Genomic DNA, 12991 nt, shown 5'->3' with positions numbered 1-12991 from the left:
ATCTAATCAGTTTACCAATTTCTCCCACTTGCATGACTGATGTTGGTCCTAGAAGGGTGTAAGGAAGATGTCTAATTCAATTCAATTCAATTTTATTTGTATAGTACTAAATCATAACAGAGGTTATCTCAGGACACTTTTCCAAATAGAGCAGGTCTAGACCGTACTCCTTATATAAGATATCAATTATATTATTTTAATATTATAATAATATTTATTATTATAAATAACAATTATCAGTATTGGACTTTCAAATGAGAATTGGGGTTTTAAACACACAGTTTCTCTCTCAAACCGCTCCTCTTCCTGGAATGAATCCAAGCTCGATTACACGTCCCTCTTCTTCCTGCTCTCAAACACAATAAGCCCCACTCTGTTCACATATTTCCTTGTTCCCTCCTCTTCAGAGCTACAGTTAGAGGATGGGTGTAACTAACATGTGGTGCAGCGTGAGAGCTGGCAGGCCCCCATTCGCTGCAGAAACACATGCTGTTTAGATCAGAGCTCAAACTAGTTTCAGTTCTAAGAAAGTGAAACTCAGGCAGCCGTTGCTACTGAGAGGTGAAATGGCACAGAAAGGAGATCAGCTGGACCAGAAAACCTTCTGTTGTTCGATCTGTCTGGATCTATTAAAAGATCCGGTAACTACTCCCTGTGGACACAGTTACTGCATGAACTGTATTACAAGCTTCTGGGATGAAGCAGATGAGAAGAAAATCTACAGCTGCCCTCAGTGTAGGCAGACGTTCACACTGAGACCTGTCCTGAAGAAAAACACATTGTTAGCGGATTTAGTGGAGGAACTGAAGAAGACTGGACTCCAAGCTGCTCCTGCTGATCTCTGCTATGCTGGACCTGAAGATGTGTCCTGTGATTTCTGCACTGGGAGAAAACTGAAAGCCCTCAAGTCCTGTCTGGTCTGTCTGGTTTCTTACTGTGAGAAACACCTCCAGCCTCATTATGATGTGACTCCATTAAAGAAACACAAGCTGGTGGACCCCTCCAAGAAGCTCCAGGAGAACATGTCATGATGAGGTGATGAAGATGTTCTGTCGTACTGATCAGCAGTGTATCTGTTATCTCTGCTCCGTGGATGAACATAAAGGCCACGACACAGTCTCAGCTGCAGCAGAAAGGACTGAGAGGCAGAGAGAGAGCTCGAGGTGAGTCGACTAAACATCCAGCAGAGAATCCAGGACAGAGAGAAAGATGTGAAGGAGCTTCAACGGGAGGTGGAGGCTATCAATCGCTCTGCTGATAAAGCAGTGGAGGACAGTGAGAAGATCTTCACTCAGCTGATCCGTCTCATGGAGAAAAGAAGCTCCGATGTGAAGCAGCAGGTCAGATCCCAGCAGGAAACTGAAGTGAGTCGAGTCAAAGAGCTTCAGGAGAAGATGGAGCAGGAGATCACTGAGCTGAAGAGGAAAGACGCTGAGATGAAGAAGCTGTCACACACAGAGGACCACAACCAGTTTCTACACAACTACCCCTCACTGTCAGCACTCAGTGAATCTACATCCAGCATCAATATCCGTCCTCTGAGGTACTTTGAGGATGTGACAGCGGCTGTGTCAGAGCTCAGTGATAAACTACAGGACGTTCTGAGAGAGAAATGGACAAACGTCTCACTGACAGTGACTGAAGTGGATGTTTTACTGCCACAGCCAGAGCCCAAGACCAGAGCTGGATTCTTACAATATTCATGGGAACTCACACTGGATCCATACACAGCACACAGATGTCTGTTATTATCTGAGGGGAACAGAAAAGCAACAGTCATGGGCCAACAACAGTCTTATTTTAGTGACCCAGACAGATTCACTTATTGGTTTCAGGTCCTGAGTAGAGAGAGTCTAACTGGACGTTGTTACTGGGAGGTGGAGTGGACAGGGGAAGGAGGTTATGTAGCAGTCGCATACAAGAATATCAGCAGAACCAAGAAGTGGAGTGGATTTGGACAAAATAACAAATCTTGGGCGTTTGCATGTGACAAAAACAGTAAAAGCTTTTGGTACAACAATGTCCCAACTTCCATCTCAGGTCCTCAGTCCTCCAGAGTTGGAGTGTACCTGGATCACAGTGCAGGTATTCTTTCCTTCAACAGCATCTCTAAAACACAGAGTCCAGACCACATTCACTCAACCTCTCTATGCTGGGTTTTGGCTTTTCAATTATGGAGTCTCTGCTGAGTTCTGTAAACTCAATTAGGCAGAAGTCATTTAGGAGTTCAGTTCTGAGTTTTAAGTCTGAAACATATGTTCTCTTCCTCTTTGTTGCTGAGAGCTGATTGTTGTAGTATTTCTTTACTGCATAGAGATCACCTGTCAATCAAACATTATGGGCGGTACTTTCACATCTTCTCATTTGTTGTTCTGTGAATGTTTAGATGGCGGTCCTTCCTGTGTCTGTTTAGCCATGGAGGCTCCAACTGCCCATAAAAACTTTTCTTTAACTGAACTCACATTTTTCTGATTTAAAATGTAAACTTCTCTGTGCTCTAAATGTTTATTGAATATTTGTATTCATGTATTTCTATGGTGTTTCTCTTCCACTGCATGAGTGAGAGAAAGCACAAGACCTTCCTTTATCGTAGATATTTTGTACATTTGTAAACAAAAACACAACAAAAAAGGAGATTTTATTACATTTTCATTTATTTCTTTGGCAGACCAAATGTTTTTACAAATACTACAAACAAGCTGATGGCACTGATTATTTCTTCTGGTATCGACAATATCCAGGAAAACCACCAGAGTTCCTCATCTTTCACTTTGGAACACAAAATGCAACAACCTCTAGACTGTCAGTTACAGTGAGTGAGGATAAAACCCAAATGGATCTGCAGATCTCCTCTGCTGCAGTGACAGACTCTGCTCTGTACTACTGTGCTGTGAGGCCCACAGTGACAGCAAACACCAAAACTCTGTACAAAAACCAAAGACAACAGAATACTCCACAACATCCACTAGAGGGAGTCACACACTGTTAAACTTCAATAGTATGGGATTGAATGGCTGGTTTCTGTAAAGGATAATGTCTGACAATGTGTCTACTATCAGGAATTAATCGACCATGTGGGTGTCCATTCATTCTGTAAAATGGACACCTCAAACTGCATGAATCCACTTATACCATGGTCACTTTCCAATGAATGAAAAAAATAATCTGTATTTTATATTTTCATGTTTGGAATCAAAGTCTAAATTTTTTTACAAGCCCTAGTGTTTCCCTGGTAACACCTGAGGGTTTGACTAATACCTGGAAGAATCATTACCAACCTATAAGGTTCTGATGCAACAAAAACAATGTTCACTACTCCAGTAAATAGGACGAACCATAGATACAACTTGGAAACTGAAGATATTTCTAGTTCCCTCTACTCAGAGAGCGCTTTGGCTCAGCTATGAGACAGAGAGCTGACATTATGATAGCAAGATTCTCAGTAACATTGTGTACGGTCAACAAACATTGAATTTAACATGACAGTATGTTTAAACACAAGCCTAGCTAGCTATCAGCCATGTCATTGTCCCCAAATCAAATCAAGATTTTCACCAACAAGAGGTCCTGTGGACTGACGGTTGCAGTCTGAAGTAGTGAGCTGAATAGCATATGGGATGTGGGAGGATCACTAATATAAAGTATCAATAAGTTCAGAGGGGCAGTTAAGTGTCCTACATCAGGAATTAATGGACATCCAGCAGCCAATCAGAATCCAGTATTCACTCCGACCATGGTATAAAACATGTGAAGAGCTGGTGTTTCAGATCATCGTACAATTGAGTTTATCTAGATTTTAATTTCCCACAAAATCCTGTAAAGCAGGTGAGAGCAAATATGCTGTCTGTTGATGTTAAACTCAGCATTCATAGTCTGGGTATAATGTTTGACACTTATCTTTCATTATCAGCTGACTTAAAGCATACAAAATGTATTTCTGAATATGAAAGAAGCAAACAATCTTCCTCTTTGGAGCTGAAAATCAACATTGTAGGTGATTTATTTTCAGTAAAGTGTTTAATAAGTAACGGATGTGTTTCTAGTATAATTTAATAGTAGTATACCATCTGATTAATGTAGCAACAAGGAAATTTTATTATTTGTAGATTTTGTTGGTGCCTGTGGACAAAAGCAGTAGAGTTTCTCTGAAACTAAATCTGATTTAATCTGACCCAGTGGCAGGAATTAACAATTTTATATGTAGAATTAATCATTCTACTTACTGCAGGTCTTGTATGCTCATGCTCATCATATAGATATGTCAGTCTTCAGTGTTGGGCAAGTTACTTTTAAAAAGTAATTAGTTACAGTTACTAGTTACTTCTTCCAAAAAGTAACTTAAGTAGTTACTCAGTTACAAATTATAAAAGTAACTAGTTACTTCAGAAAGTAACTATTGCGTTACTTTCAAGTACATTTTTAAATGCTCAAATGTGACCCCCACCTCCTCTTTAACGGAACTTAAAATACATGTGCATGTTCAATTATTTATGATAAATCTGAATCTTATAATGAAATGGACTCTTACTACAATACATTATCAACAGAAACAATGTACACAAATCTAAACTATTTTAATGTTGCTGTGGGACAAAGTGAGACTAGCCTCCAATCAAATGCCATGTATGTAGATATTATGTTTATATAGTGGAACGATACAAATAACACAATAGATGTTTTGGAACTTTTGATATTTATTGCCCCTCAACAGGCCACAACTGGGCAAAATTAAATTATGCTTGTTAAGCACTATACCAAAAGTTAATAACAAATATATACACTCTTTGTAGTGCAAATAAAACACAAAAAACTTCAGACAATTGATAGATATACTGAACTTAAAGTATTTTCTTCCTTGAAAAAGTAGAACAGTGTAACAGTATGAGGTGCTTTCAATCTAACTGAAAAGTACAATGTATAGCAAATAAATAATAAATAAAAAATACATCTCCATAAAAATAAATCTCTTTCTCTGGCCATTGACAATCTCACTTCAAGAGGAATGTACCAAATGTACCAACAATGTATTCAAAAAATATATCCACTCTTTTCAGTGCAAATGTAATAAGATGCAACACAACTTCAGACATACTATATCCAACTTTAGCTCCTGAACATTCATTCATTCATCTATCCATCCATCCATCCATCCTTTTATTCTCCCCATCCATCAAAGCTACCCTATCTAGCTATCCATCCACCCACTCTTGTCATTGAACCAGTGGTTGTATCTCAACACCAAAAGCTTCTCAAACTTCTGGTCAGAGAGCCTGTTCCTCAGTGGAGTCAAGACTAGCTTCCCCAGGCTAAAAAGTCTCTACTGGGGCACTGGATGGAGTGGCTGCATTATGCCGGAGTGAGATTTTCTTTATCAGTGCAAATCCATTAAGAGGGTCTATCCCTTGTTCTACTGATTTTAAATAATCTGCAACTTGACTTTCAGCAGTAGCAGAGGTGTCATCCTCATCCTCAAAGGAAAAGAACTCTTCCTCTATGGCAGAGTCTGTGCTGAGGTGGCGTGTTGGTGGGCTGGTACCTGCCTGCTGGTCTTCTTGGACAATTTTCCGACACTCTGCCAGCAGACTTGCCTTGGCCTTGTCCTTCCTTTCCTGTGTCCGCAGTCAACGTAGTTTGAACTTGGGCAAAGTCACAGCAGCCAAGACAGCATCCACTGATGTCAGTAAACGTCACCTCATCCTCGTCATCCCGGTCCACTAGCTGATACATTTTGAAGGCCTTTACAAAATTTGAGCCATCATCTGTGACTGTTGTGGTGATTTTGAATGATATCCCATATGAGGAGTAGATATGATCAAGCTCCGTTGCAATTTGGTCGTATGTATGGCGTCCCTTGAACCTCCTGCATGCCAGGGCTACCTTACCTCGCTCCATGCTTTGCGGATTTATCCAATGCACCGTTACGCCTAGATAGCTCTTGTGACATGCAGTCCATATGTCTGCTGTGGTAGACATATTCTAAGTTCTCAAACGTTTGTTTGAGCTCCACATTCATTTGAGTATATTGGCCGTCTATATAGTTCAAAAATGTCTTTCTACACGGTAGGGCTACCCCTCCTCTGACCGGTATTTTGGCAACTAGTGCCCTGAATGAGTCCGATTCAACCGTAGATAATGGCAGCATATCCTCCACTACATACCTGGCTACCAGTTTGTTCAGTTCCGTCTGAGACAAAACGTGTGGTGGCGGGGCCTTAAAATCAAGCTTCAGTTGCTTGGGTTTTGTGGCACTGTCTCCTTCTCCTTCGGTGGTGTTGGCCACTAATTTCGTGGAAGCATGCAACGTTAAAAGATGTTTGAGTAAGTTCGAATTACTTGACACCGACGTGGATAGGAACTTTTGCCCAGGGCATAATGTGCATTTCACGATGACATTCATTGCTTTGATTTCTTGGAGGGAAAAGTAATGGCTATACTTCCATTTAGAGAAGGCTACTTTTTGATTACTTGGGCTCGCCATACCTGTCTCTCGTTGACTGACTCACTTGTGTTGTTTGTTGTGTGTCCGACTATGCGTGCTTTCGAACACCCGCCCAACTCTACCTCTGATTGGCTTACCATGAAATTTTACTCAACCTCAGCCAATCGTCAGCATGTATGCGCTTGTCTCGTGCACTGGCCACTAACCAAGGAAGAACAGTAAAAAAAAAAGTCTTTGCCTCTAAGCTCAGAGATCTAGTTGGTCTGATGAAAAAAACAGCTTCAATTATAGTAACGCGCCGCATTGTTTGGCAGTAAGGGTAACGGCGTTATTAAGATGGGAAGAGTAATCAATTAGATTTCTCGTTACTGGAAAAAAGTAACGCCGTTAGTAACGCCGTTATTTAGAACGCCGTTATTCCCATCACTGTCAGTCTTAAATATGGACTATTTTATAACAAGTTAAAAATTAACTGTAGATTTAAAGATTGAACTCAGTCAGGACCTTCACATGAGCTGTAAAGTGTCAGTGTTACCTTATCAGCTACTTTTTACCTGATGGAAATGATGTCATTTAGTGAATAACAGCAGCACAGCAGTGACAAACACACTATTTGTCAGAGCTGCATCTTTCACTTGCCATGGCCTCAAATCAAAAGGTAAATGTATAATGTGGACTTTTCATTCAAATTAAAAAAGAACAATCAAATTTTGGAAACACTTCCCAAAATCCGATTCACACCAACACAGAGCATACTTACAGCAGCACAGCTATCTGAGCCTTGATAGAAATACAAGGTATGAACCAAATGAGGACATTATATTCATATTCCACAGTGGTGCTATGGAAATAATCCCCTACTCACAAGTAAAACTAAGATAAGACAATAAATATTTCAAGCAATGGAAAAAAGATATCCAATCAATAAATAAACTAGAATGATATAAAGTACTAAACAGAGAATTTCAATTATCACCATATTTAACCAAAATAAAAGACCCAATAAAAAGACAAACTCTAGATCTATAAAATATAGACCACAAACTCGTTACTAAAACTAGACGCTATAAAAAAGAATGGCTAGATAGAACAAAATTAATTTGTACCCATTGTGAAACAGGAAAAGTTGAAACCGAAATTTATTTATTTTTTTTTCAGTTGTCCAAAATACAAAGAAATCAGTTAAAACTCCTTCCTCAAATTTAACCAAACAACCCCAGACTTTTTTTACCCTCCCAAAAGAAAAAATCCCTATGGGAGAAGACAATACATCAGTAGAACTAGCAGGAAAATATGTTACTGCATGTCACACTGCAAGACTGATTGACATGTCATTCTTTCTGAGGAGGCTCAGATCCTTCAACATGTGCTCTTGGCTACTACCGATGTTCTACCAGTCTGTAGTGGGCAGTGTCATCTTCTCTGCTGGGGTGTGCTGGGGAGGAGGCATCGGGACTATAGGGGTGCCAACAAAGTGAGCAAGCTGGTCAGGAAGGCCAGCTCGGTGGTGGGGATGGAGCTGGACAGTGTGGAGGCTGTGACTGAGAATAGGATGAGAGGGAAGCTGAAAGCCATAATGGACAACCCCTCTCATCCTCTCTACTCTGAACTGACTCAGCTCAGGAGCACGTTCAGCCAGAGACTAATCCAGCCCTGAGCCTTAAAGCGGATTGGAGGCTCGTTTGTATCATCAGCTATCAGACTCCACAACCGCAGCACCCAGTACCTCCAACCTCCACAACCACAGCACCCAGTACATTCAACCTCCACAACCACAGCACCCAGTACCTCCAACCTCCTCAACCACAACTCAGTACCTCCAATCTCCACAACCACAGCACCAAGTACCGCCAACCTCCTCAACCACAGCTCCCAGTAACTCCAACCTCCACAACCACAGCACCCGGTACCTCCAACCTCCACAACCACAGCACCCAGTACCTCCACAACCAATTCAATTCAATTCAATTCAATTTTATTTGTATAGCGCCAATTCATAACAGAAGTTATCTCAGGACACTTTTCAAATAGAGCAGGTCTAGACCGAACTCTTTATAACATTAATTACAGAGACCCAACAGTACCACCATGAGCAAGACCTTGGCGACAAGGGCAAGGAAAAACTGCCTGTTAAAAGGCAGAAACCTAGGACAGATCCTTCGACTTTAGGTGGGTGGTCGTCTGTCTCGACCAGTTGGGGTGAGAGAGAGAAAGAGACAGAGAGAGAGAGAGAGAGAGAGAGAGAGAGAGAGAGAGAGAGACAGACAGACAGACAGACAGGTGCACAGCAACAACAGTATTGGCAATGGCAATCTAGCAGGACCATGGCAGGAGGCTCCACCAGGATCGATAAGAACCTGCGAGACGAGAAACCACAAGAACTCTGGGGAAGAAGTGAAGTTAGTAACATGCATTAATGGGACATGAATGAGTGCAGAAAGAGAGAGGAAGAGAGGAGCTCAGTGCACCATGGGAAATCCCCCGATAGCCTAGGCCTATAGCAGCATAACTAAGGGATGGTTCAGGACTCACCTGATCCAGCCCTAACTATAAGCTTTATCAAAGAGGAACGTCTTAAGCCTACTCTTGAATGTGGTGAGGGTGTCTGCCTCCAGAACCACAACTGGAAGCTGGTTCCACAGGAGAGGAGCTTGGTAACTGAAGGCTCTGGCTCCTGTTCTACTTTTAGAGACTATAGGAACCACAAGTAGCCCAGCATTTAGAGAACGTAGTGTTCTAGTGGGGTAATAGGGTACTATGAGCTCTTTAAGATATGAAGGGGCCTGACCATGAAGAGCTTTATAGGTGAGGAGGAGGATTTTAAATTCTATTCTACATTTTACAGGGAGCCAGTGCAGAGAAGCTAGTACAGGAGAGATGTGATCTCTTTTTCTAGTTCCTGTCAGTACTCGTGCTGCAGCGTTCTGAATTAATTGGAGCGTTTTAATGGACTTATTGGGGCAACCTGATAATAAAGAGTTGCAGTAATCCAGCCTTGCATGGATTAGTTTTTCTGCATCTGTCTGTGATAGGATGTGTCTAATTTTTGTAATATTACGTAAATGAAAGAAGGCAGTCCTGGAGGTTTGCTTAATGTGGGAGTTAAAAGACAAATCCTGATCAAAGATAACTCCAAGATTCCTGACAGTGGTGCTAGAGGCCAAGGTAATGCCATCTAGAGTAACTATATCTTTAGACAGTGAGTCTCTAAGGTTTTTGGGGCCAAGAACAAGAATTTCGTTTTTTTCTGAGTTTAACATCAGAAAATTGCAGCTCATCCAGGTGTCCTTAAGACATGTTTGTAATTTAGATAACTGATTAATTTCATCGGGCTTGATCGATAGATATAACTGCGTATCATCTGCATATCAGTGAAAGTGAATGGAGTGATTCCTAATAATGTTGCCTAAAGGGAGCATATATAAAGTAAATAGTATTGGTCCAAGTACAGAACCTTGTGGAACTCCATGGCTAACTGTAGTATTTATTGAAGATTCATCGTTAACATGTACAAACTGCGAGCAATCTGATAAATATGACTTAAACCAGCTTAGTGCGGTTCCTTTAATGCCAATTTGATGCTCAAGTCTCTGTAAAAGAATATCATGGTCAATGGTGTCAAATGCAGCACTAAGATCTAATAATACAAGTACAGAGAAAAGTCCATTGTCAGAAGCAATCAGAAGGTCATTATTAACTTTAACCAGAGCTGTCTCTGTGCTATGATGAACTCTAAATCCTGACTGAAAATCCTCAAATAAACTATTGTTATGTAGAAAGTCACACAACTCTTTGGTGACTACTTTCTCCAGAATCTTAGAGAGGAAGGGGAGGTTAGAGATCGGTCTATAGTTGGCTAAAACCCCTGGGTCAAGAGTGGGCTTTTTAAGAAGGGGTTTAATTACAGCTACTTTCAAGGACTGTGGTACATATCCTGATAATAAAGAAAGATTAATCATATCCAGTAAAGAAGTGCCAATTAAGGGTACGACTTCTTTAAGCAGCCTAGTTGGGATCGGGTCTAAAAGACAGGTTGATGGCTTCAAAGAAGAAATTATTGAAGTTAACTGATGAAGATCGATAGCAGAAAAACAGTCTAAATATATATCTGAGTTTACATTAGTAAAAGTCCCTGAACTTGGAGAGCCACTGATAACTATTGATGGCAGTTGGTGATTGTTCTCTCTAATAGTAATAATTTTATTATAAAAGAAGCTCATGAAGTCATTGCTACTTAAGTTTATGGGGATATGTGGCTCAATAGAGCTGTGACTCTCTGTCAGCCTGGCTACAGTGCTGAAGAGGAACCTAGGGTTATTCTTATTTTCTTCTATTAGTGCTGAGTAATAGGCTCCTCTGGCATTACGGAGGGCCTTTCTATAAGTTTTAAGATTATCTTGCCAAATTGAGCGATGTTCTGATAATTTGGAAGAGCGCCATTTCCTTTCAGATTTCCTAGCTATTTGCTTTAACTGGTGGGTTTGGTGGTTGTACCAAGGTGCTAGTCTCCTATGTTTTAATAATTTCCTTTTTATAGGAGCGATAGAGTCTAATGTTGATCGTAGTGAGCCTGCAGCACTATCAACAAGATTATCAATTTCAGAGGGACTAACGTTGTTACCACAGCTCCCAGTACCTCCAACCTCAGCTCCCAGTACCTCCAACCTTCGCAACCACAGCTCCCAGTACCTCCAACCCTGCTGACTAAGACTGGTTTAAAGGAGCATTTCACCTGTGGAAACATTAATATTTATTGAAAGTGGGTTATATATGTAGTCTAAATGTAACATACATTTTGAATTTGGTGCCTATTTGACCGAGAAAAGACAGAAAGTGACTTTAGGGCGCATTTGTATTAAAGACATCATCTCCCACAATGCACAGCTCCGCAAGCCGCTCCCACTAACACTATCAAAGACTACAACAACGTGAATGTAAACCATTTATTTACAGAAATATATCAACAACAACAAAAATAAATGTTAACAATGACAGTTATAGTTCCTCCTGAGCGTCCTCAACGTCTCGGTGCCGCAGTACTGGCCATCTGGAACCACATCAGCGGGTAAAACGACACGATGGCCTCGACCCAATCTCTCGCCTTGCAGGACCCATTCCAGAAAGGCTGTTAGGCGATATTGTCTACGAGACATTGAGCACACAGTTAGAGATGCATGGTCTTTGTGTGTAGCGTGCCACAGTAGTTAGCAATGCAACTGCAAGCTATTTGTGCAGTAAAGAAGCTAACGTTAGTTCAGTTGGCTGACGTTACGTATTAACCGGGAATAACTTTGTGATAATGCTTGAACAAATTGTGTACATACATGCCACGTTGTTATAAGACAGAAAATAGAAACACTCACTTTACAGTCAGACGTCCGTGTGTCCGTAGGTGCACAGCGAGAGCACAGGCACCAGCAGTCCGCCCCAGCTCGAGCCAGTCCGGGCTCCTCGTCCGCGACAGGCAGGTCCTCTGCCTCGGCTGCAGAAGCCTCAGCCGCTGCTCGCTATATTGCGTCTCATAAAGGTAGCCACGAACATCTGATTCGACCATCACACTTTCGAAATTCTTCCATATTACATTGATTACCATAGTCGTAACGTCTGGCTCCACAGTGCCTCCGCTTAGCTTATATTTTTTAGTTTCTGCAGGTGAAGTCCCACCCACTGATGTGTAATAGGTCTGTAGCGAGTACTGACAGGAACTAGAAAAAGAGATCACATCTCTCCTGTACTAGCTACTCTGCATTGGCTCCCTATAAAATGTAGAATTGAATTTAAAATACTCCTCCTCACCTATAAAGCTCTTCATGGTCAGGCCCCTTCATATCTTAAAGAGCTCATAGTACCCTATTACCCCACTAGAACACTACGTTCTCTGAATGCTGGGCTACTTGTGGTTCCTATAGTCTCTAAAAGTAGAACAGGAGCCAGAGCCTTCAGTTACCAAGCTCCTCTCCTGTGGAACCAGCTTCCAGTTGTGGTTCGGGAGGCAGACACCCTCACCACTTTCAAGAGTAGGCTTAAGACATTCCTCTTTGATAAAGCTTATAGTTAGGGCTGGATCAGGTGAGTCCTGAACCATCCCTTAGTTATGCTGCTATAGGCCTAGACTATCGGGGATTTCCCATGGTGCACTGAGCTACTCTCTTCCTCTCTCTTTCTGCACTCATTCATGTCCCTTTAATGCATGTTACTAACTCCACTTCTTCCCCGGAGTTCTTGTGCTTTCTCGTCTCGCAGGTTCTCATGGATCCTGGTGGAGCCTCCTGCCATGGTCCTGCTTGACTGCCATTGCCAATACTGTTGTTGCTGTGCACCTGTCTGTCTGTCTGTCGCTCTCTCTCTCTCTCTCTCTCTCTCTCTCTCTCTCTCTCTCACCCCAACTGGTCGAGACAGACGACCACCCACCTAGAGCCGGAGGATCTGTCCTAGGTTTCTGCCTTTTAACAGGCAGTTTTTCCTTGCCCTTGTCGCCAAGTGCTTGCTCATGGTGGTACTGTTGGGTCTCTGTAATTAATGTTAAAGAGTTCGGTCTAGACCTGCTCTATT

The 12991-nt window shown here is 41.7% G+C and overlaps 1 pseudogene; it reads left to right on the top strand.

Annotated features, from left to right (window-relative positions):
- Window positions 1-487: 487 nt before the first annotated feature.
- On the top strand, window positions 488-2811 carry LOC127360144 (tripartite motif-containing protein 16-like protein; annotated as a pseudogene).
- Window positions 2812-12991: the final 10180 nt, after the last annotated feature.

Source organism: Dicentrarchus labrax, unplaced genomic scaffold, assembly GCF_905237075.1.
Source record: "Dicentrarchus labrax unplaced genomic scaffold, dlabrax2021, whole genome shotgun sequence".
Lineage (NCBI taxonomy): Eukaryota > Metazoa > Chordata > Actinopteri > Moronidae > Dicentrarchus > Dicentrarchus labrax.
This window is presented reverse-complemented; position numbering and strand designations above follow the sequence as displayed.